The 20,465-nt window shown below is 39.6% G+C and overlaps 5 non-coding genes across 5 annotated transcripts; 3 read left to right on the forward strand and 2 right to left on the reverse strand.

Annotated features, from left to right (window-relative positions):
- Positions 1-453: 453 nt before the first annotated feature.
- trnal-uaa (transfer RNA leucine (anticodon UAA)) lies at positions 454-572 on the reverse strand. Its single transcript has 2 exons — positions 535-572; positions 454-499 (listed from the first exon to the last, which is right to left on the reverse strand). It is a non-coding gene; the product is annotated as a tRNA-Leu (tRNA).
- A 275-nt stretch (positions 573-847) lies between these two features.
- On the reverse strand, positions 848-958 carry trnal-caa (transfer RNA leucine (anticodon CAA)). Its single transcript has 2 exons — positions 921-958; positions 848-893 (listed from the first exon to the last, which is right to left on the reverse strand). It is a non-coding gene; the product is annotated as a tRNA-Leu (tRNA).
- Positions 959-4,246: 3,288 nt separating this feature from the next.
- On the forward strand, positions 4,247-4,357 carry trnal-caa (transfer RNA leucine (anticodon CAA)). Its single transcript has 2 exons — positions 4,247-4,284; positions 4,312-4,357. It is a non-coding gene; the product is annotated as a tRNA-Leu (tRNA).
- A 278-nt stretch (positions 4,358-4,635) lies between these two features.
- trnal-caa (transfer RNA leucine (anticodon CAA)) lies at positions 4,636-4,746 on the forward strand. Its single transcript has 2 exons — positions 4,636-4,673; positions 4,701-4,746. It is a non-coding gene; the product is annotated as a tRNA-Leu (tRNA).
- Positions 4,747-5,020: 274 nt separating this feature from the next.
- trnal-uaa (transfer RNA leucine (anticodon UAA)) lies at positions 5,021-5,139 on the forward strand. Its single transcript has 2 exons — positions 5,021-5,058; positions 5,094-5,139. It is a non-coding gene; the product is annotated as a tRNA-Leu (tRNA).
- Positions 5,140-20,465: the final 15,326 nt, after the last annotated feature.

A 20,465-nucleotide genomic window follows, 5' to 3' on the forward strand; every position in this document is an offset into this window, starting at 1 on the left:
GTTTTAAACTTAACAAAACATTTTCTTTTATTATAGAGTTTCCAGAGGACCAGAGTAGAGAGCTTGTGAGACACCAGGGGAGACATCTGTGGATGTAGTGTCGCTCACCTCGAATGCTTTTGCTGGGGTTTCATGTCTGCTTTCTGAGTCCCAAACTGTACCTACCAAGGCTGGCTTTCACAGCCAAACACAGTTTACTTTTCAGTGCAAAGGACTAAGACACACATGGTGCTGGGTCTGTACAGTTATTGAAAATTTTAAAATAAATGAATTTGAGAATTTATATTAATCGGTGATTACATACACGGTCTGGCATAATTCATCTGTTTGAAAGAATGCAGCGATCAAGAGAGGCACCACACGGTTAAATGCTCTTATCAAAGCATGATAAGATGTTAGATATCAGTACAAACAATTGTAAACAAGTACAAAGTAAGCTTCAGTCTTTATCTTTGTCAGAAGTGGGATTTGAACCCACACCTCCATTTGGAGACCAGAAGTCTTTTGCTCAGTATACTCAGTAAGCATTAGAGCCTTAAGTCTGGCGCCTTAGACCACTCGGCCATCCTGACAACTATATCTTGTAGTCAACCACAGTCAGTGTGGACTGCTAGATTAGCTAGAAGCAGTATTTTGGATTAACGATGTAGGATTTCAGCAGCTTTCTCCCAAAACTGTCAAATTTCTTCTGGACAGCCCAAATTTGTATAGTATAGAGGGGTTTAAGACACTAAATGATTATATCTACCAAAATGTTATCCTTCTTGTCACACAGGGATAAGGAGAAGCTTCTCACTGCTGAAGAAAGGCAGCTTTCCGTCTTGTACAGCTAAATACATGAAATCTGTGTCAGGAGTGGGATTTGAACCCACGCCTCCATTAGGAGACCAGAAGTCCCTTTGCATAGGAAGGAGAGGAGCCTTGAGTCTGGCGCCTTAGACCACTCGGCCATCCTGACAACTGACTGTCAAAGGTAATCATTTTCAAACTGTAGTTTATAAAAGCTAGCTAGAACCAGTATTTTGGATTGAAGACCAAAGGTTTCAGGACCTTTCTCCCACAATTGTCAAATTTCTTCTGGACAGCCCAAATTTGTATAGTATAGAGGGGTTTAGGACACTAAATGATTATATCTCCCAAAAAGTTATCCTTCTGGTCACACAGGGTTAAGGAGAATCTTTTCACTGCTGAAGAAAGGCAGCTTTCTATCTTGTAAAACTAAATACAATAGTGAGTCTGAACTTCATAAAAAGCTAGCTAAACACGCCATGAAATAATCAAATAAAAGCCAAATTTATATTCTGCCAAATATCAACACATTAAATCATTAATGTCCCATAAAAGTCAATCACTTGCTTTTTGATTGTGAAGTTTAAGGAAGAATTCATTGAGTCTGGCGCCTTAGACCACCATGTAATCATAGTAAAACTATGATAACGTTTATAAAAGCTAGCTAGAACCAGTACATTAGATTGACGACCAAAGATTTCAGCAGCTTTCTATCATTGTCCACTTTCTTCTGAATTGTCCAAATCTTAAGCATAGGGGGATTTAAGACTGTTACTGATCATCTGTCCAAAATTGGCATCCAATTGTGATCAGAAGTGAACTAAAACTACATGGTTGTCTATTAAAGAATTAACTTGAAATCCTTTTTTAAAAGGATCCTGACGAATATCGACTACTGACAACGTTAATCAGTGTTGTCCCTTAAAAATCGATCACTCAGCTTTGAATATTATGAAGAGTTATTTTCATTTCTCATTTCATTTCACATCAAGACTTGTGTAAGCAATGTTACACTGCCCATGTGGTCATATCGCTTGACTGGAACTCATTGAAATTTGCTTTTCAACCTGTCACAAAACATCATAAGATTTGTGTTTGCATCTGAAATGGTCAAGGGCTTAAAAATAGAATTGTGAAAGGATGAAAAGTTTGACAATACTGAGTGAGACAAATTAATCAGAAAATTAAAAGACCAAAATATGACTCATAACCATATGAGGTTATCATGTAGAAACATAGTCAAATCTAATTTTATGGAACAGAAAGTAATTTTAAAAGTTACCATATACTTAAATTAAATGCTCATTTAATATTTACCAATACTCCCCATCCCCCCAAAAAGTTTAAAGCGTGCTGAACATACTAACAATCTACTTAACCTATTGATGATATATAATTGGTGCAATTACAAATATACTGAAATACACTTTCATGCACTTGACTGTATGATTTAGAGACACCATTAAATTATAATTAACTCCCCATCCACTTTAAATATATTTTTCTTCTCATTGCTTCACTTAGATGTTTGAGTTCCACTGTGCAGACTTTGACCCTCTGGTGTTATAGGATAAAACACGCAGTTGCACTTTAAAGGAAATGAGACTGTGCAATTAATTACATTATTGCACTTGAAAATTGAGCATTTTAACAATGCAGTGGACCGATTTAGCCTGGGACTGTGCAATCTACTGTGCATGACATTTGAGCTTACTGTATATATGGTGCATTGATTGAGAAAAGACCTTGGTTGAACCAGTCTATTCTAAATCAGCATATAGTACAGTATCTTCTAATCTTTATAGTGTACTGCTTACATACAAGAAAACAATGTCCACATTGTTTTACAGTATTTATTTCAAAAATTGAATTATTTTTTGTTTTCTTAGATGTTCCTGGAGCTGTCTCACCACCGTCCACTATTACTTACATTATTTTTTCCAGCTGTGAGTACTGTAGCTCCCTCAATTCGTTCTGTGCATTGCATTGTGGGAGAATATTATTCATCGATAGCACACACAAAAATCAATCAAAAGTCAATTTTGTCACTTTTCCATTATGAACACAATAAACATTCAAACCTGCTATATAGTGAATGAATGATCCAACTGCGGTGAATGATGAATGAGCAGAATACACTGAATGAAACTTATTGACTCTTTTGTCCACTCTACTGCTGTGTTTTTTAGATATATATTGTATAGTCTGAATATATGTTCGTATTTCTATCTCCAGTGGATTGGAAATGTGTTTTATTTCTTTAGGGGAGATGTCAATCAAAGACAATCTATGCAGGCCCACACACTCCTAAGTAGAGGTCTAATCAAGCAAAATGGGCAAAAACACCTCTGAGGGTCTATCATTAGGGGCCTTTAAACTGGGAGAAACAGAAGAATGTAAAAATGACGCAACATGAAAATGACACTCCCTCTTCCCAGCTCCCAAGAAACAGCAGCGACAAGGGATTTTGAAGCCTTTAAATGTTTATTTCATAGTTGTGGTAATTTAACAGAAAGAAGAGGAAAGATATTAAACAAACATGCTATCCACCCCTACAGAAACTGAGCTGTTAAATATAATTGCAAAGTCATTTACAATACTGTACACAGTGGGTCAGAGAAACAGAGCAACAACAGCAACAACAACAACAATAACAATAGATACATGATTAGCAACAACAAACAGCAGCAACGGCAGGAACAGCAGGAGAAGAAGTCAAGTTAGTAACATGCATTAATGGTAAATGAATACATACAGGTGGAGAGAGAGGAGCTCAGTACATCAATGGAAGTCCCCTGGCAGTCTAGGCCTATAGCAGCATAACTAAGGGCTCATCCAAGGCCCTATCAAAAAGGAACGTTTTAAGCCTACTCTTAAACGTAGAGAGGGTGTCTGCCCCCCCGGACCGAATCTGAAAGATGGTTCCACAAGAGAGGAGCCTGATAGTTGAAGGCTCTGCCTCCCATTCTACTTTTGGAGACTGTAGGAACCACCAGTAAGCCTGCATTCTGGGAGCGCAGTGTTCTAGTGGGGTAATAGGGTACTATGAGCTCTCAATAATTACAAAGATCAATGGCATAGAACCAACAGCAAGCACGCCAAAAGTAGTTACAAAAAATGTCCAGCAGGTGTTGCACCATGTGATCCTCCTCATCAATAGGTTTGTACACTGAATGTCTCAAAAAATAAGTAGAAATGTGGATATGTTGACAGCTAGACAAAAACAGGCATCTATAGATGGGCATTTATGCAGTGACTAATCTACACGGAAAGTGTGCATCATATGAAGCGTCAACTATTGTGCAGTAATTCTGTTTGGGATATCTCATCCAAGTAGCATTTAATGTGTTGATATTTGGCAGAATATAAATTTGGCTTTTATTTGATCATTTCATGGCGCGTTTAGCTAGCTTTTTATGAAGTTCAGGCTCACTATGGTTCAGATGTGGCGTCAGTTGTCAGGATGGCCGAGTGGTCTAAGGCGCCAGACTCAAGGCTCCTCTCCTTCCTAAGCAAAGGGACTTCTGGTCTCCTAATGGAGGCGTGGGTTCAAATCCCACTCCTGACACAGGTTTCATGCCTTTAGCTTCACAAGATAGAAAGCTGCCTTTCTTCAGCAGTGAGAAGCTTCTCCTTATCCGTGTGTGACCAGAAGGATGACTTTTTGGGAGATATAATCATTTAGTGTCTTAAACCCCTCTATACTATAGAGATCTGGGCTGTCCAGAAGAATTTTGACAATTGTAGGAGAAAGCTCCTGAAACCTTTGGTCTTCAATCCAAAATATTGGTTCTAGCTAGCTTTTATAAACTACAGTTTGAAAATGATTACCTTTGACAGTCAGTTGTCAGGATGGCCGAGTGGTCTAAGGCGCCAGACTCAAGGCTCTTCTCCTTCCTGAACAAAGGGACTTCTGGTCTCCTAATGGAGGCGTGGGTTCAAATCCCACTCCTGACACAGGTTTCATGCCTTTAGCTTTACAAAAAAGAAAGCTGCCTTTCTTCAGCAGTGAAAAGCTTCTCCTTATCCGTGTGTGACCAGAAGGATGACTTTTTGTAGATATAATCATTTAGTGTCTTCAACCCCTCTATACTATACAAATTTGGGCTGTCCAGAAGAAATTTGACAACTGTGGGAGAAAGCTGCTAAAATCCTATATCGTTAATCCAAAATACTGCTTCTAGCTAATCTAGCAGTCCACACTGACTGTGGTTGACTACAAGACACAGTTGTCAGGATGGCCGAGTGGTCTAAGGCGCCAGACTTAAGGCTCTAATGCTTACTGAGTATACTGAGCATAAGACTTCTGGTCTCCAAATGGAGGCGTGGGTTCAAATCCCACTTCTGACAAAGATTTAAGGACTCAGGCTTGATAATACAGTAATAGAAAGCTCTCTTGTACCAGAAGCTTCTTTAATTGAACAGGCTGTTGCATTGTGGAACAATATTATAAACATAATTCAGATTTTTATTGCAAAAGGGATGACATACTACTTGACACATTATTGTGTAACTGACTACTAACAGTGAGGACTACAGTTAGTTTCAATTAACAACAACCACGGAATACCCTTTAGAGTCAAATCACTTGCATGTAAGTCTACAGTATATTGTCAGAGACGGCCAAAGAAGAAACAACAACAACAGATCCTTGCAGGCTCCCGACGGTCCCCGTCAACTCCCCTGACAGGGAGCCGTCAGTGCCTTGCCAATTCGAAATGTTGATGAGCAGACAAAGAGGGAAACTACTAGACAACTTTGTGAAAAAATGTACCCGAAAACAGTCAAAGTTATGTGCATTTCCTGATTCCATTGACAATCCCTGGGTTGGTTCTGCCACCTCTGGGTTTTTTTTGTTTGTTTTTTTACATAGTTTTATCTCCAAAGTGTGTAAAACAAGTTATGAATTATGTTCATTATTTAGGCTATTTGTTTATTTAATGTAGCCACTCCTCAAATTGAGCTGCAGCCAACACGCTTCAAAAAAATGCGCAACTTTTACTTTGAAGGTGAGCTGTCTCTGTTTCCGGCCCTCGACTTCCTTTTTCAATTATCTTTGGTATAAGTTGGATAATGGAACAAGCAGACACTTTAGCACGCTGAATTGCATTACACTTCTTAAGACAATGAAATCTGGAAATACCCCGAAAAATGGAGTTTTCATTGTACAACGTGAACAACTGCAAATGAATTATGCTTGTACTTGAAAGATTGCACACACCCCATGTACAGCTTTAAAAACAGAGATTTATCCCAGACTGTATAGTGATGGGAGAATGATTTTTGACACAACCCCAGTGTATCCTATATTACTTAAAATGTGGAATGGGTCACTATGCTTTAAAATTGTTCGCGGTTTAAACATTCAACTGCCTTGTCATTGACAGACAAATAAATCAGCATAGATTTTCTCTGAACTTGTCAAATGTAATAAGAATAGCTGCCCTTGTTGGTTTTGTGTTGACATTTAAAAAACTCTTGGTTTACTCTTTAATAAAGTGCTCACTGTTTTAATTTTATCTTAGATACACAATAATCCTTGACTTGTTCTTCCAAGTCAAAACTTTTGATTAAATTATTCGTCATGAACCTGCTTAGAGAGTTTGTATCTATGAAACACGTTTTAATTCAGTCAGGTATTAGCTGTTACCATAGATGTCTCTTTATAAATATATTCTCGGCTGTGAGGTTGACAAGCAGAGTGTTCTCACAGCCTCTCTAATTTCTCTCCCTGTTAAATATCACTAGTCCTATTGCTGCTTAAATGCAGCTCTGTTTTAAGCGGAGTGACATTTAAAAGAAACACAAGACCTTTTGCAACACAGGCTCTGTGAAAAATGAAACTCTTGAAATCTCCTGCATGAAACGCTAAAGCTGTGCTTTAATTATAGGAGAGTTAAAGTTAAAACTCATATTCATGTCAGTGGAGGTGGAGAAGATTAATTTGCGCAGTCTAAAAATGGATGAAACATTTAACTTGTGAGGGAGGAAATGTGTGTATCATTCTCGCTCATTCCTGTAATATGGACGAGCTTGTTGGCAGTCGTGAATGCCAGGTCATCTCGTTCTTTCTACTTTTGTGTGTATGTGTGTGTGCGAGAGTGTGTGTGTGTGTGTGTGTGTTCGCGTCTGCATCTCTATCTCAGTGTGTGGGCACATGAGCCGCAAAGCTGTTGCATGGCCTCATCGATTTCATGCCCTCTTCTCACATCTATTCACATCTCCTCTCCGACTCACCTCCCTCCTCCCGGTCCTCCTCCTTCTCTTTTGGTCCGTTGCCCATGGCGATGGTTCACCTCGGTAACCAGCGGCTGAGCAGGAAGTGGGAGGCGGCCTGGTGAGAAGAGGACCTCCCGTGAGTGTTGTGTAAGGTGGTCACGTGACGGGGGGGCCTTCGATCTGCGCCAGCGGGTGGGGTTAGGGGTCGATGGTGAGGGGTTTGTTCACTGCAGGCTTTAAAAAGCGGAGGGAGTATGTTAAACATCTTATCGATCCACATGCTCCTTCGATGCCGGAAACCATGGATAAAGAGTACACAGTCAAAAAGCTTGTGCACATAAACTCTCATATATCACATGGATAGAAGGAAGCAGTGAGAGAGATGGAGGAAGGAAGGAACTAGAACAAGAGACCTTGAAGGAATAAGAGCTTTAAATATAAAGCAAGGGTTTCTCAAAAGCACCTTATGTCTCTCTGCCAGATGTGAGTGCTTTGGGAAGTAGGCCAATGTATCCTGGTGGGAGGGTGGGTTATTTTCAGGCGGGGGTATTGTACTAGAGGAAGCCTTCAAATGATGTTGGCGGGGGGCCGTCATATACAGAGGGCCATTCCTCTTCAGAAAAACACTAACTGTTCTACTTACAAGAAAATCAAGAGTTCAAAGCTGAAGAAAAGTGGCTTCAGTGGGGTGTAGCGATGAAGTCAGCTCAGAGCTTGTATGGATAGTGATAAAGGCTTTTCATAAGAACACATTTTTTTCTTTTGACTTTAAAAACCAAACAAACTGAGGATTAAAAAGTAGACTGTGACGTCCCATTGGAATCACATTGTGATGATATGACCACGTTGTTATTAGTTTTAAAAACATTTTTCTTGTTGTAATCCTTAATACTGTTCATTGCATTGAGCATCAATTAGAGGTTCTTGTATAACAAAGTACATTGAACACTGCTCATTGAAAATCAATTTGACTTTTGCTCTCTTATAATATAACCTAGTCATATTGACAGCAGCTTTTAAATATTTTGATATCATTTCAAGCTGTTCCACCAATGTGTCTGGCTGCACCTTTGTCTGTTTTCATGGCAGGAGAGAGTCTGTGAGCATGCCGTGAATTCCTGTGACCAAGCATGCCCCCTTTGTGTGCATGAGCGTGTTTGTGTGTGCATGTTGGTAGCGGCTGCATGGGGCTCAGTGCTTACTCAGTAATTCCCTGGTCCCAGGCTGTGTATTAGCGGCTGATCCAGCCGACTGGGCCAAGCATCCACATTCAGTCGGCTTGGGATCTGCAGCTCAGAGCAGGATGCTGCCCATGCTCTCTGATGCCTCCCTAAGCTCTCCAGCACAGAGCAATCTACTGGCACCGAACGGCACAATCAGTGTGTGTGTGTGTGTGTGTGTTTGCTGAGTGTTTGTGCTCATTGCAGTTTACTCCTGCTTTTTGTCATCTCTCTAGCCTGTTCTACCTCGGTCGTTGGCCTCTCTTGGCCTGGCCTGGCTTGGTTAGCTGGTGCTGTGCCCCTTGTTCCTCTTTCATGCCAGGCCAAGCTGACAGTGACACTAACAACCAGAAACATCAGGATTTCTCAACCCTAGCACAACCACTGTTTACCAAACTGCTTTTTTCTTTCTTTGTCTGTCTTTCTTTTTATTTGTCATCCAATTCTTATTTGTTCTTCGTCTGTTTTCTCTCAACTTCTCAGTTTGTCCTCTTTGTCTGGGAAAACCATGACCTCCGCTGCCATAACTGTTGAATAAAGATTTCCTGTTTTACATCTTTGCCACTTGGTAATTTGCTAACATGGCCCACTAGACTGTGTTTTGTGATTTATTGTGTGTTTCTGTCATTGTCCATCCATGTCTGCGTGTGGTGGAGGCAGCCAGTCAGTCTGCCAGACAGTCCAGTTGTCTGAAATGCAGCTAAATTGGCTCATTTATGTAAATATTCAGTCCAGGGCTGTCTTGCCCAACCTTGGCCTCAAACAACAACAAGTCTACAGGGGGAGCTTTGGAAGGCTCCATTTTGCAAAACTAGAGGCATTGTTAGAAACCAAAAGACAAGACAAACAGAAGCATTGTTTGCCAGACATATTGTATTTAGAATAATGATGCATTTGACAGAGAGCGACGAAGTTTATTTTGATTGTGTCACAGCATTGTTAGATGATGAGGTGAGCTGTAAGTCAGCTAGTTTAGACAAGGTAATGATGAGAAACATCTCTGAAAAACAGAACAGAAAGCTCCACATATATTTGATCACGGCCTCCAGTATCTGTCTTGTTTTGGTTTTAATTCATAAGTTATATAATGTCTCTTACATAATGTCTCTCACAACTCTGCATTTGTATATGGTACATTTGCAGGAATTATGCTCATATTGGTATGATTCTGTTAGACACTGTGTCCTTTATGTAGCAAGAATACCATGATGCTGGTGGCCTAAATTCATATTATGTTATTTTGGGCTATATGGAAAACATTTAAAACATATATCCAAGTGTTGTAGTTACCTTACCATACCCAAATTTTCATCATACCTTACTGTATTTGCAAGCCATGCATATTTTACCAATAATTCATGAAAAAAAAGTTTAACATTGATCATAATCTGGGTTAAATTAATATACTTGGTTTCGCAGGCTATTGACAAATGGGATGGTGTCATCTCCCTTTCATTTGAGCGGGGGAATCCACCAAAGATCACATATGTCGCAGCTTGTTTTCATCCTGGATCCATTAACTGCCACTTTGCAGAGTTGTAGAAATATAATTGGAATTAAGTCTGATCCATTGGAACACAAACATTTTTATATTTGATGATCGGTTGCTACTAACTCCAAAAATTGGGTTACCAGAAATCTACCGGAATCGACTAACTTAATGCTAACTTTTTCTGAGCTCATGTGGTTTGAATTCTCGCGTTGCTGCAGTGATGTGCAGATGTTCTGCAAGACCCCGTGACATCACTGTTGGGTGTTTTTTAAAAAAGCACACTTCTGACCACATCCATCAGTAGACCTAATGCTTGTTGTGGTCAGAAGGAAATGGACTTGAAAAGCAGAGAGGGCACTGCTTCTTAGTCCTTTCAGTAATCCTTTAATTCCTTTCTGAAGTATGTAGTGTACAATTAACTGGGTGAAATCAGAGGCCATGCTATTGTCTAGAGCTGTGTCTCAAATCACATACCTCTGTTAGTACACTTTCATGTAGTACACTGTGTACACTATATATTACTGGTGTAATTTCTACAAAGTAGTTTTGTCTCAAATCAAACACAGCCGTTGTGCACTTACCGGAAATGATGATTGCAAATTAGCATTAGCTAGCCTTAGCATTCGCGTTATCGTTCGCGCTACCAAATCATTACAGACTGCTATAAATTAACCCAAAAAACATACTGATGGCTTATATCCGACAACAGTATAGTGGTGCCTAGTGCTAAAAAACACATGTATACCTTACATTTGTATAATGTGGCGATGTTCACCGTAGTTACAACGTACCCAGCCGCCATTTCCAATTTAAAAAGTGGTCCCTCCCCTTCTGCTACGTAGCCAAGATGGTGAGCATTGAGGGCGAGAAGTGTCCATAGTTCCACACTTAACTTTTTGACTGTTTTGAGTGCACCATCCGGGTACTCACGGTGCACTGCATTTCCCATACCTCTCAGTGTGAACGCACTTATGCACTCAAAATGTTAAGTGTAAGTACAGAAGTATGCGATTTGAGACACAGCGTAGTACATGTCCTCCAGCCATAAGAACCAACTGGAAAGTTTAGGTGGACATGTTCTTTCTTGCGAATGTGTCGAGCCATCCAACCTAACCAGTGGCAGCTTAGGCAGTGGAGGGAGCACCAAGTTTGCTGTTTATTGCAAGAGCCTCTGGATCTCTTGCAAGATTCATGCTTGAAGTATCGCTCAGACAAAATGATCAAGTTTTAAAGAGCGTATATATGTCCTTAGTTGTTGACATATAGAAATCGTATTAACACATAATATCCTTGTAGTTGTGTCCATCATAACTATGGTTCTCCTTCCTTGGAGGTCTGGAGTGCCAGCCCACTTCCATACACCTCCATCATTCTTGGAATCAGGAAGTTCGTACAGATCATTACTGATAACCAGCTCTTTGGGAATTTCTTGTGGAATTACCTGAGTTCTTATCCACTGCTCTTTTTTCATAGCTGTTGAAAATAAACTTTACTGAGCACATGTGGCAATATTTATCTAACTTGACTTTTTATAAAAGCCAATGGTAGATGCTTAGAAAATTAGTTGAACACAGTACACAAGAGATCTATTGTTTACTACACAAGATACTCAGTTCCTATATCCTTTACCCTGATTATTCACAGTATCCGTCTTCAGTGGAGTTTGCTCTTCCATTCATAGCACTAAAATTCATTTCAGAGCACAAGCCAGTGTCATCTGAGCATTATCTCATGAAGCCGAAACAGGGAAGGAAATGCTGCAGCATTGTGTTTGAGCTGGTAATCTAAATTGTTTTCTACTCTGAATGTTTGGTGAGCACGACGCTGTAAATGGTAAACATAATCGGCAGCCGCTGCGACGTATCAAAATAGGATGAATAGGTTGTAGTTACTGTATGCATGTGTACTCTGTGAACATAGGTTACAGAATATGATTTGATAGCATGATTAGCAAACAAGTCAGATCACATATAATTCCCTTTATCAGATAATAAGCCAAATGCCTCTCCTCTGTGCATGTAGGTGCGCATGAATGACCACAGTAAATTATCTTATTTGTTTGCTTGTATGATGAATCAGATGAAAATGCAAAAACTTTGGCAGTCAGTGAGCAAAAAGCTGCTTTAAAAAAAAAAAAAAGTCAATTACAGGAACTGATCCAGGCTTTTAATTTGTTTGACAAGGAACTTTTAATTCATTTGCGATATTTGAAGAAGAAAGTATGATAGGTGAAAATGGTCAATATGTTTTAAATACAAAAAAAAAAAAACCTTTTCAGTGTTGACATTGAATGGCTTATCAGTTGGCTGTGGGAATACAAAAGTTTTATAAGACAAAATATAGAAAATAACATTGTTGGTGGTGATCTTTAGACTTCTAAAACTATGCTGAAAAGAGACTAATTGATTAGTTGATGGACGAAAGATTTATTAACAATTCTGATGGACACAAACACCAAAAATATATTTGTAAGGTTGGTCGAGCAGATAAGGCATAACAACTGAGACAAAATCCAGTTATGTTGTCCAGATGTATTTATTTACTAGTGGAAACCGACAGTCCTGAGCAGCGATATGTACAGTTCAGGCCTGGAGAAAAAATAACTGAAGAAAAACAAAATATAAGAAATATCTACTACTACTACTGGTTCTTGTGTCTTATTTCAGTTTCAATTTATTTTATTTGATAGGGACGATGCAATTTAACATAGTTCTGATACAGAGCATGAAACTGATGTACTGCTATTGCTAATTTTCAACTCTTGTCCCTAGTTGGGCTTTACATATAGCAGTGTAATTCAAATATACAGCTTTCATCATCATAAAAACCACAAAGTAAAAACACATTCTGTGTGTTTGACCCACGATAGAAAATAATATTAACACTTTGTCGGCGGGGTCTCCCGACTTTAACGAAGAAGGAATGATGACGATGTGAAATCATGCTATGCTAACACACTGCTTTTCTCTGATTTACATCATTATAAACTGAATATCGTTGGATATTTGCCTCTATTTAATATCTCATCAACTAAAAATAATCTGCACTTGTATCTCTATCTCAATCCATGTACATATTAGTTTAGGTGAAAGGTGTTAGGACCGACTTAACTTTTATCATTCAGCTTTGACTTTGAGAACTTTTTTTGGCCTCTCGGATTGGCTGACAGTCAACGCTTGCCATTTCCAGCCCTCACACTCACCCCCAGCTTAAAATAAATATCCCTTCTGTTACCTTTTATCATATTCCATATTCCTAGTCTTCATCACAAGTGCCTGCAAATTCCATCTCCCAGATTAGCTCACTTTACATCTGACAGATCTAACTATGAATATATTTGAATATATCTTAGCGGGGTCTGCCACACACGTGCGTATGATATATCACATGTAATAGGATTGCCGGGGTGTGTGTTTGTGGCCGTGAGTTCTTTGTACCCTGGCATCCGTCAGGACCCAGCTGTGTTGGTGTCTCCTCCATCACAGGAGAGTTAGCTCTTTGTGAGGTAATTAAAGTAGAAGCATCTGTTCCAACTCTGCAGCTCTCACACCTGAGCTGCTACTAACTTGACCGGCGACCGCCAGCCAAACCGCCGTCTCTGCGGATTTCCGAAGACAAATGACGGCGATGGATTTTGTTCATGCGGACAGAGTCGCTGCAAGGTTGTGGCAGCCATGAGGATTCAGGACTTTTTGTTTCTTCATCATGTTGGGAACGTCACCGTGTCTGTTTTTTTTTTTTTTGATGACTTGAGCCTGGATTAGACTTGAGCAAGAGAAGAGGAAAGAATACAATAAATATTAAGGTTTTGTAAGCCCTCATACACGATACACAGCTTAATCTCTATTCGGTGGCTTCAAGCTTTTCATGTGATCGGCTCTTTTTTTTCTTCTTCTCTGTGATTTTTCGGTGTGATTATTTCTTATTGATCTGACATTTCCAAGCAACAAATAAGCATCCAGGCACAATATATTGTCTCTTAACTCACAGTCTGCACTGAAAGCAGGGACTTTTTTTTTCAAATGTGTTGAATCCTGATGTTTACAACCACCAACAACCCTGTGCTTTCGCAAATATTTGACCATTTTTACCATTTAAACAGAATATGTAGAGCGCAGTAAAGGTTTTATGTCTCTGAAGGGCAATTTAGTGATCTGTTAACTGCACAGTGGTGAAAATATTTAACTAGAGATTAGTTGAGAGGCACAAACTGAATAGAATATATCAACAGCAGATTGTCTTCCCAGTAATAGATGTGGTACTGACAGACCACCTGTCAGAAAACTGTGGATTTAACTATATTTTGGCAACAATATAAGTGTTTGGAACGTACTAAGTGTAGTTTACAGACAGACAACATGGACGCGGATGCTGTAGCAGTAGTATATTTTGCCATCCACTGTATCTGTTGTGAATCCCAGCTGACTACCTCTGCTAAGCTTACAAACTTCTGAGCCACCTTTCAAGCCAACATATGGTGAATGTTTGATTCTCAAAAACACTGTTTTGAAGCAGAATCCGTTTAAAACAAAAAAAAAAAAGGATTTTTCTCTTGAGGGTAACTTTTGCCGTAGATCAGCTTCTTGTACTGTCAAGTGATGAAGTGTATTGTACAAGTAGCTTCCCTGGAGTTGGAAAAAGCCAGCTGGTAAGCACATAACGTCCAATCCCCACACTGTTTTTTTTGTGTTGTGTCCAGACGAAGGTAATGATGTAACAAGTCCCTTAACTCCAACCAATCTTGTTCCACATGCACAGAAAACTGTAGCAAACTCATGAAAAGAATTATTTTTTTGTGTGTGTGTGTGTGTGTGTGTGGCTGTGTACAGTTTAAGCATACGCACACATGCACATATGTACGCACAAACACATACACAATTACAGTCAATTACACCTGCAGAGGAAAATAACTCTGCATGCTGTTTCATTTCCAGTCGGAAAGCAAGAGTTGATCACCTCCTATATGGCTGCAAACTTCCCTTAACTGGAGATAGAGTAACTGTGGGGCCCCAGCTATAAATGCAAAGCCAAGTGTCAAAGCCACAGGTTGGCTGGAGCAAAGCGGGAGTGTGTGTGTGTGACAAAGTGTAACAGTATGTGTCTCCGTGTTTGAACAAGAACCCTGTCCTCCCTATCCTTTCCAATCTCACACACAGCAGTGGACCTATCACTGCGCAGGTTTACTCATCAACTCACCCGTGGAGCCCCTCGATTTGAAGCGATGCTACATTAGTTCTGGTAGCTGAAAATATACGAGGAGCTGTGGGAGACATGCCGTTTTGACAGCCTGCTGTATTGAGCAATTTGTAAGGACGCAGCGATACATTGTTTTAGTCACTTCCTCCAGATATTTGCAAGATTGTTTTCATATTAATGTTTTTTTTTTTTTAATGTTTGGGTCAAAATATAAAGCATGTGATGTCATGATCACCATAGTCACTCCCTCCTGGGGAGAAAAACATCTCTGACATGGTGATAAAGTATCTTGTGCAATTGACTGGACAAACATATACAGGAACTATGTGCATTTCCTAAAGAAAACACATGTGAGAGCTGGAAAAACGTACAGAAGAATAAATAAAGGTTTGTCAGCATTCACACTAAGAACAAAGTATGATTGCTGCGCAGCACTCGCACAATAATTCAAGTTTTTACAGACTGCTGAGGGCGAAAAAGTAAAGAAGCGACTTTAAGAGATACTTTCCGACAGCGGTGGAACATTAACCGACCAATCACGTCAGAAAATCAGAATATTTTTCTACAAAACTGTCTGCAGACAACAGGCATGTCTCACAACAGATATTTGAAATGTCATCACAGGCAAAGCGAGTGTTACTAACATTAACAACAATCTGAAAATGACTGCTTAGTGAATATATAACGATTGAGCCTAATTTGCCACATGGATGCCACACAGCTGTTTAATGTAAAAGACTTACTCTCTCCTCTATATATACATATATATATAAGATGTGTATGTCTTTATATGTCTTCTGGCTCATGGAGAAACCCTCGATAATGAAAGGAATGCATGTTGGACTGTTGATTGGACACGAAGGCTCTCTGCGTGATGCATTTCCTCTGGAAGTCTTTAAAGTGGCTGTGGTAGAAGAGGAGAAGATCATGCTGCATGACCTCAGAGATGTGCCCACAGGCTTTGCCCTGTTAATGGGTGCCATCCGCTGCCTTAACCTCGCATACCCTGGTTATATGAAGTACTCCTTTGAGTTCCTTCAGAAGGCCATCGTTGAACATTAAACCGGACTAATGCTCAGCAAGAATCCACAGGCTCAGAAATAAACTGCTTAGATATCGCCTGTAAACAAAATGAATGCACATCTCAAACCCCCACTGGGAGGAAGCTGTTATTTGGGACTCGTGCATTGTTCTGCACACAAATTTGTCCATGTTTTCAGCAGTATAGATTGTTATTAAAACTAAAATTAAAAGGTGAAAAATCTTATATACTGTTCTGAACTGTATGTTTGGTGTTGTTCAAATGTGAAAAACCTTTTGTGAGGCACTGACTTTCACATATAACGAAAGCAAACATCATTTTTTTTAGGATTGTGTTAAAGGAATCTTTTAGACATGAAGGTTTATTGTTTCTCAGTATCCTACATTTTGCCTCCGTACCTCCCCACCCTACCTCATCTCTTTCTCTTCCTCTCTCTCTGTCTTCCTCCATCTTTCTCTTATTCTCTCATTCCTAGTTTTGAAAGTATTTGTTCGATCAACACATCCGCTTTTTGGTTACAATGTGCAACATTATTCTTGTTCCTTTCAAGATTTTATGAATCTCACATTGACCTCATTGCACAACTCAACCCCTCCTTCTAATAAATATATAAATGTTTTTCATATAATTGTTATATGTTTGAACAGATGCAAGAATTCAGTGTGAAGTTCTGTCATGTACCAAAGAAAAAAGCAAATGAGAAAACATTCAATTGTCAGTCAAGATAATTTATACATGTAAGTTGAAACAAATCTGAATTTTAAATCCTCTTAACTTGCAAGTCATATACATAGTTAAGTTATTTTAACTTTAAACTGTGTGTTAAACCAGGTAAAGAAAGTTTTCTTGCATTGATAATGTAAAATAACTCTTTGTTTCAACTCGGTATTAAGTTGAAACAAGTTATTAAAAGTTTAATCAACTTTGAAAACTTTTGAGACAACTAAAAGAACTTTAAAGCCTGAGTTGAAACAAACTTAATCTTCAAGTTGAGTTAACTTAAACCAGCTCTAACTGTCTTCCAGTGCAGCCATTTAAACAGCTGTGACAAGTTATTGTGTTCTTTGCCACTTGGTGCTGGTGTTAATAAATAACTGAGTCACATGAGCCCTTGACATGTATGTCTAGCGCTCTTGAACTGTTGCACAGTCCACCTTTAGCTTTCATTAGAGCTTTCATTAGAACATCTGTCATCAAACTGCGAGATGCTTGATGCGTCTGCCCTTTGATGTCCACCACAGAGAAAATTCAAAGGACGCCTGGAGACCCCTCTCGCCCCTTTCTCACACGACACGGCGGCACTGTCGGGGCTCACCGCCGCTTTAAAAAAAAGAACCACCCCGACGCTGCGTTCAGGCTCCCTGTCATCTGAGGAGACATAATGTGCTTCTTCCATCTGTCGTCTGATCAGAAATCAGAAGCCGGTTCTGTTCAAGCTGCTGCCTGTCCTTGGACAGACTTTTTAAATGATGGAGAGAGGGGAAGACAGGAAGAACAACAACAAAAAAATTTGAATAGAATGAAAGTTTCATCAGCTACGTTCAATCTGCCATCATTACCAAAGTCCCCCTGTGAATAGAAGGAGTCCAATCCATGCATTCATGTGTGTGTGTGTATGTGTGTGTGTGCACCTGTTTGTGTGCACAGGCCACTGTACTCTCAAAAGGCTCATTAATTATAGTTGGAGTCATTATGGAGATAAGTGTGAGTCTGACTATTGGTGCTGACGATAAGAAGAAGAATTACCTGTTTTGGTGCTTCTGCTTTCTAATCAGCTGCCCATTAGAGATATCAAGGGACTTCTATTATCGCGCCTGTGTTCTTCTATGTCTTCTTTTTCTTTTCTTTTTTTTGTCTGGCATTTCTTCATCATTCAGTGCATCCTCCCCACGTAGGTGTCCCTCTTTTTTTGTGTGCATGATTGAGGGCTGCGTATGTGTGTGATTTCGATCTTAATCTGTTGCCCGTCATAATAAGCCAATAATCGAGCAATCTGGAACATTTTGTTCATCTTTTTATTCTTGTGAGAACATGTTTTTCATCCATAAGTATCTAAATAGCAGAATCACACACACACACACACACACACACGCTGCTCAAACTGACACATTAATGCCAAAAACCAGTATGTCTGACTGCGTTTTCATCTAGAGCTGCTGGGGCGATTGGACAGATACTTCTGGGCCAGTGGAAGTCCCCTCGCCAATTTCGTGCTGATTCTAAATTATGTTGATGTCTGGACTATTTAAAATGTAGCCTAGTGTGAGAAAGACTCAGTAAGTAAATGGAGGGACCAAAAAAAAAAGAGGCTTGAATTGATTTGAAATGTATTTAGAGCCAAAACACAGCTCACATTTCTCAGAGCCTTCCTCGGGGTGCGCTGGTTTTACGTCACCTCCATAGATAGTCCTATAGGAGTCAGTGACATATGTGAGGTCTCCCAGCCATGTTTTCAACACACTTGAGTGTTTTAAGCAATTAAATTAGAATATGTAACAACTCCTTCAGGGTGGACTTCCCCTTTGAATGACTTCTAGAAAGTTTTTGCAGAGAAATGCACCTCTGGACAAGTGAATATAGGTCAGAAAACATGTGTTATATGTGTGTTGGGTTTCTGCTGTGGCTTGATTCCCTTTTTGTGCTGATGTAAATGCTGATTGACTTGTTTCTGATGTCCCCAGCATATGGCTGATGAAGGTTTTAGTGCAGCGGAGCCGCAGGAGCCCTGAGCTGCCAGGATCAAAGTGACAGCCTCAAACAGGCCTTTGTGTTCTTCAGCCATTAGGGCATAGCAACGCCAGCACCTGGTGTGAGCCATATGAATATCATTAGCTCAGTTTATTTGTCTGTGTGTGGGTGTATAAATACATGTGAGTACATAGATTTAGCTGATACTGATCCTTTTTATTTCTTTTTTTTTTTTTTTACAAAGGTTTTTAGAAGCTGGGTCTTATTTTCGTATTTAAATAATGAGCTATTATTTCTAACGGTTAGGGTCACATTAAGCTCTCCGACTGATATCTGCAGATGCACCTCACTAACTCGGTCCAACAGGGAAGAAATAAAAGTGATCAGGCGATCAAAGGAGTTTCAAACAGCCAGTTGGATGGCTTGTTATGATTTTAATCATTTTATTGTCTTTAATGTAGCGCCGCTCTCAGTTCAAACTTTACATTTTTAGCCTGATAACAGCCAAATCATCAGCATGAGTCCGTCTGACAGTTGCAGGGATTAATGTCCATTACAGCCTCTAGAGGCCATTAGTGGAACTTTTAGTCTCAAATGACAGGTTGGCAGTTTTTCAAGCCTGTCTTAAAACAACAGTCAGGTGCCCATATGTACACTGAAATAGGTTTTTCTTGCTCTAATCATTCCTCCTGATCATACTGACCATCAGAAGATTCCTTCATAATGTACTTATAATGTAAATGATGGGGGACAAAATCCACAGTCCTCCTTCTGTGCAAAAATGTATTTAAAGTTTATCTGAAGCTAATATGAAGCTTCAGCGTCCAAATGAGTCAAATCAAGTAGATATCTCTCAACATTAGTCTTTTTAGTGCCAAAGTCCCTCTTTTTGTTACTATACTTCCACCGCAGCTCAACAGAGAAACACAAAGAGGGAATTTGATGCTAAAAAGACTGTAAATGTGTCAGATATCCACTTGATATGACTAACTCAGACTGATGAAGCCTCATATAAGCTTCACATCAACTTTTAAATGACTGTGTGGACACACTGTGGATTTTGGCCTCCATCACTTACATTGAAATCACATTTGAAGGATCTTTTAATATCCAGTATGAACAGGAGGAATGATTACAGCAATTAAAAACCTCTCTCAGTGTTCAGATGCACACCTGACTGTTAAGACACACTATCATTTAAAGGTATACTATGCAAGATTTTCCAAAAGTAATCCCTCTCAGTCATCACTTATGACCCCTCTAGAAGTGTGTGGCGGTGTATTTAACCTCCAGGGTTGTGCGGAGGTGTGAGCGAGTTAATTTGGACTTTAGAACATAACCGCCGTGAAACAATCAGAAAATAATGTTTTATTAATCTGATTCACGGCCTTGTTCTCGCCAGCGCCGCTCACTCTCTTCATTCACTCTCTAGCACGCTCGACCACCACAGAGAGAGAGAGAGAGAGAGGACGAGGGGTCGACATTGAATGCTGTGTTTACAAACCAACAAACCCTGCGTAGTGCACCTTTAAGGTTTTAGGTTACGTTTTAGGAACATTAAACTTACTTCCATCATTGTCCCTTGTGTTTTTACTTATAGTCTTTTTACATATGAATATTTTTTCTACATAATTTCTTATCAAAAATGTCAATAGATTTGTTTTACATTCTGGAAAGATTATTCATTACGGTTACATTTCTCCTAAACCTCTCGTCCTTCCCTCCTCTTCTCTCGCATAAGAATCTTTAAATTGCTGCTGGAACAACACTGAATATCAACACATCCACACATCCAGTCTCAGTGCAAATGAAATACCTG

The sequence above is a fragment of the Thunnus thynnus genome, chromosome 23 (genome assembly GCF_963924715.1).
Source record: "Thunnus thynnus chromosome 23, fThuThy2.1, whole genome shotgun sequence".
Lineage (NCBI taxonomy): Eukaryota > Metazoa > Chordata > Actinopteri > Scombriformes > Scombridae > Thunnus > Thunnus thynnus.